Source organism: Sapajus apella, unplaced genomic scaffold, assembly GCF_009761245.1.
Source record: "Sapajus apella isolate SASKATOON/1434 unplaced genomic scaffold, GSC_monkey_1.0 scaffold12, whole genome shotgun sequence".
Lineage (NCBI taxonomy): Eukaryota > Metazoa > Chordata > Mammalia > Primates > Cebidae > Sapajus > Sapajus apella.
In genome coordinates this window covers 2805986-2811197 of record NW_022436952.1, presented here as the reverse complement: position 1 = coordinate 2811197, position 5212 = coordinate 2805986, and the positions used below count along the sequence as shown (strand labels likewise).

Genomic DNA, 5212 nt, shown 5'->3' with positions numbered 1-5212 from the left:
TGTTGATGAGGCTCCTCCACAGCTGCTCCTCCACATTGTTGATGAGGTTCCTCTACAGCTGCTCCTCCACAGTGCTGATGAGGCTCTGCATCTGGGCCAGCTCCGTGCGGTAGCGGTCCCCGGCTTCACACAGGGCGTTCTGCAGACAGTCCTGTGATATCAAAGAAAGGAAGAAGCAAGTTAAAAATCATGGATCTCTGCTTCCAAACTCTTAAGATCGTGACAGCCCTAGAAATGGCCAGGTCCAGAGAGCAATCTAACAGCCTTTAGCTGTCTTCAGCCAGAAGAACTAACACTGTGCTACTGCTCTTCATGGTAGACATTTAAGATCAGAGCCCTCTGTCCTGCGTTAATGTTGATTGACTCAGCATCCACATCTACAAGAAAGTGCTTCCAAAGGAGACGAAACCAAGGTTTAAGCTGAGTCTGTGGTTGGTATTTGAGGCCTGTGCTGACCCCAGAGAACTGCTCATGGGTAGTGGGAGCCAAGCTGTGTCTCCCACATGTGCAGAGGGACTCAACAGTATGTGCTGAGCCTGAAGCCCCACCTCCAGGGCGTTCACCATGCGTCTCAGCTCCAGGATCTCCAACTGGAAGCACTGCAGCTCCTTGGAGCCAGACATAGCCTGCAGGCTGATGCCTTCAGACTAGAGCACAGAGAGGCATAGCCACCTCCCTGCCCAGATGGAGGCCGATCCCCACAGCTCAGCAGTGCCCCTCACCTGGGCTTGGAACCACTGCTCCACATCCTGGTGGTTGGTCTCCACCATGGCCTCGTACTGACTTCACATCTCCCCCAGCACCCTGCTCAGGTCAGTGGTGGGCTCGATATCTAGCTTGATCCAGAGCTTGTCTCCCAGCTGACCCCTCAGAGTGCGGGTTTCCTGTGGTCATCAGAGGAGTATGATGCCCCTGTAGCCTCCCCCTACTGCCCTCCACCCAAACTCTCAACTCCCACTTCCCATCCTCCCCAGTGATTTCCCTGTGCTCCTCTGAAGATGAACTGCTGCCTGCACCAGCCCAGCAGCTTCCAGACGCTGTGGATGAAAAGCAATCTCCCACCAAAAGCCAGAGCTCACCTGCACAGCTTCAATCCCAAGAAAAAGGAAGACTCCATTTTTTCCCCTGAATGAGCCTAAATTCACCTCCAGAAAGTCTCGATGCATCACACCAAGGGCCATACACCACTTGTGGTTCTTAAGGCAAAGCGGCTTTCTTCAGATCTAGAACAGTGAGACTTGCACAGTACCCTGAAGAAAGATGACAAAACACAGTGTCCCTTCCAGCACTGAGGGCAGACCCTTCTCAGGTGGTGTCAACCCTTTGGCTTTCACATGTTTTCATTTTAGGCATGGAGCATGACTTTTGCAGTGAATTATCAGCACTCACAAATTAATCAAGCTGCAGCATAGACACACAGTAAGGCAATAGAGTCCCCCAGGAAATAGAAAGGAAAATTTTGTACAAAATTTAAGGCCAAGTCCCAGCTCTGCCACTCAGTCGTCACATGGCTTCTGGCAGGTCACAGCAGCACCCCAAGCCCACCTGTGGAGGAAATGCTATCCCTGCCCACCTGCCTCACAAGCGTCTTACCAGGTGGATGATGCATTCTAGCACATGTTATAAACTGTTAATGCTAAACCACTGGAGAGCAGATCGTTTTTCAACATCTTGAGCTTCATGCCCTTTGTTCTCTCCTGCTGTAACTATTGGGTTGGGGTCTGGGTCAATGACATCCTGATGCCACATGAGACAGAAGCAGCCAAAGTAGGTGCCTGGCTCCTCCCTATCCCCATCCAACCCCAAGTCACTAGTCATCCCCAGCAACTAGGTTTGTCTATTTGCAAACCAGCCTATTGTTCTATGATTTGGTGCACAGAGTCTGGGATAAGAAAGTAGGCTAAGTGAGTGGTTTACTGATCCCAGAGACACCGATGGCCTTAGGTGAGAGGAAGTTTTCTTGGCTGAAGTTGAAACTACAACATCCCCCTGGACAGCACAAACTCCCAAACATGCAAGAGATACTTTCGTGGCTCTGGAAGGCAGATGTACAAGAGACTTCTTGGCAAAGGATGAAGGCATAGAGTCAAAGGAACCAGGAGCTGGAAGACAGTAGCAAACTGAACACATAACAAAGACTTGCTTTCATTTTGCCAGATATGATTCTTAGCCCAATATAAATAAGAAGATCCGGCTAGGCATGGTGGCTCATGCCTACAATCCCAGGACTTTGGGAGGCTGAGGCAAGTGGATCACCTGAGGTCAGGAGTTCAAGACCAGCCTGGCCAGCATGGTGAAACCCCATATCTACTAAAAATACAAAAATTAGCTAGGAGTGGTGGTACATGCTTGAAATCCTAGCTACTCGGGAGGCTGAGGCAGGAGAAACACCTCAACCCAGGAGGCAGAGGTTGCAGTGAGCCAAGATCGCACCACCGCACTCCATCCTGGGTGACAGAGCAAGACTCCATCTCAAAAAAAAAAAAAAGTCCAGAATCTAGGCCACAAAACAGTGGACTGGCTATGAAAGTTTTAGATAAAGTAGGATCCATTCTAAATAAATTCTTTCCTCTGGTTGTCCAACCTCCCCACGGGTCTTCTCTGAATCTAGTCAGGTTTCTGTGACCCCTATTTTAACATTCTTTGTCTTCCTGTCTCCAAAACTAAGAATCAGGCTCTTCAGAAGCTTTGACTGGATCATCAAAGGTGACAACGGACACCCAAAAGCGGTTGACGTGGTTGTGTGGATAGATGCTGCCTTGGCAAGGGTGTTAGGAAATACTCCTTTTGCTCTATTTATTGCAGCTTTCATGAAGCTTGCATGGTCTTCACAAAATTAGCATGGTTTTTGTGACTACGATTTAGGAATTTTACGTGCTGAAGCTAAGTAAGCATGAACTCAGAATCCTGGAGAGATAAATTCTACATCTCATCTTTTCAAATTCCCATTCACCTTCACTCAAGAGATTCTCTTCCCACATTTAAAAAAAAATCCACTGCTGACCCAGGGTCAGTCATCTTCTTCTGTAAAGGGTCAGATAGTAAATATTTTAGGCTTTGCAAACCGTACCGTCTCCATTACAACCACTGAACCCCTGCCACTGTAGCACAAAAGCAGCAGCAGACAGCACACAAATGCATGAGCATGGCCATGAACCAATAAAACTTTATTTGCAAAAACAGGTGGCAAGCCGGATTTAGCCAATGGGCAGTAAATAGATTCCTGAGCCCTGATCAGGTACACTGCAAACCTCACCTTCTGCTGGAGCTCCTCAAGGGTGCGGAAGAAAGGCTGGTAGTCCGGGCACACGCTGGACTCGTGGCACTTGCTCCTCTCGCAGAGTTTGGTCTCCAGCTCCGCGTTCTCCCGCTCCAGCTGGCGCACCTTCTCCAGGTAGCTGGCCAGGCAGTCATTCAGGAACCGCATGGTCTCCTTCTCGTGGCTGTTCAGGGTGTTTTTGCCCCACAGATTCCGATGTTGCCAGGAACGTGACAGGTCCCTGGCAAGGGACAAGCAGTGTGAAAGGTGGGGGGGCAGACAGAGGCTGGGGCAGCCCAGGGGGGTCGACCTCACGCAGACTCAGTTGGCATGTGCCACATTAGCTAAGTGGCACAGTGAGGCAGCCTTGACCTCTGAAACCCGACTGCTGAGGAGGGAACTGCAATGGTCAGAAGTCACGGTGCTAAAAGGTGAGATCCTGCTTTGCCCACAGTTGGGTGTGCTGGAAACCAAAATCTTCCTTCTCCTGTACACCTTATATAGGCCTTAGTGGGTGTTGGTGCAAGAAAACTGGCATTTTCCTCATTAATATTTATGTCAATTGTTATACAATCACTCTATTAGTCAGTGGTTTTTGTTTCCTATAAAGAGTTAATGAGCTCATAAAAGAGGCCCTAAGCTCTTGCTTCCCATTACTGCAGGGTCCTGGAAAACAAAAAACAGGGTCTTCTTCAAGCAGCACACTTTCTGTGGCTGTGAAATCTTTCCCCTTCTGTCAGCTTATGTCTATAAAATAATCAAGAACTAAAGACTCCTAAAATTTCCTGCAAGTTTCTCTCACTCCCAGATTCTTTTTCTACCTCTGAATGTTCCCATTGCAGCAAAATATAAAATGTTAGTCAATCAGGTACACTGAGGAAAGGGAAAAATTATGATTTGTTTGTTAGATATTTATAGAGTGCCCAGTGCAGGACAAACATACATCTAGGCTGTCTTGTAAGAAGGGGATTTTAAGTTTTAATAAGAAAGAAAAGAAAGGAAATGATCTTGATATTATGAAGACAGTAAATGGAGGTATTTTTTAAGAGAGCTGCAAAGATTTCAAGGTGGAAGAGAGCTCACTGAGAGACCAGAAAAAGACTTCATGGAGTAGGGGATTTTCCAAATGTGTTTTGAATGATATTTTCCATAAAGGGTTGGGGAGTGAGTTTCTCTCACAGAAAACAAGATAAACAGAATCAAACATTCCGAAAATGGAAAATAGTCTAGTTGCTCTCATGCTTATAATGGAGACATTATTCTCAAGCCTGAAAAGTTGCATTGAGACCAGGTTGTGAAAAGCCTTGAATGCCAGAACCATGGTCTTCAGGTAAAGGTGAGTGAAAAGTAAGGATCTGCCCTGGAAGCTGACTTTCCTCAAGTATAAGGAAAAGTAAACAGCCAGGTTCCTTTTGAAGGAAAGTAACAGAAAAAAAGGTGGAAAGTTATTTTATAAAAATTATTAGAAAACTGAAAATGAAACCTAAGTTCCAAATTGATCTTGGTGTTTGAAAACTAACACACATTTCAATAATCCTTGGATTAAAGAAGGAATCAAATGAAAAAGTTTTTAAGTATTTTGAACTGAATTAAAAAGAAAATACAACCTATAAAACAGATGTTGGCAATTAAGACTTTTCCCGTGCATACGAGAAACAGATAAGCAGTTTTGGAAGTGAGAAAAAAGGCTTATAATAAAACTGGATGGTTTGCAATTTTCAGGAAATAAAATTATGTTTCTGTGTACTGGAGTCTACAGGCTAATTAAGGTGGGCAGTGATTAACACTTTATGGTGTCTGTTCTCAGGGCCACACCCTCCTTCTCAGGCATCTTCCCTTTCTATTGGCCCTCATCACCCTTGTTTACAGAAGATACATACTCAAGAACTTTGATCTTTCATCTTTTGAAAGATTTTTGCATTTCTTTGAAATGCACCTACCTGGATTGTCCAT

General features: G+C 45.9%; 1 pseudogene; it reads right to left on the bottom strand.

Moving 5' to 3' along the window:
* The window catches only part of LOC116552599, a 6376-nt pseudogene extending 1164 nt beyond the window's left edge, over positions 1-5212 (bottom strand).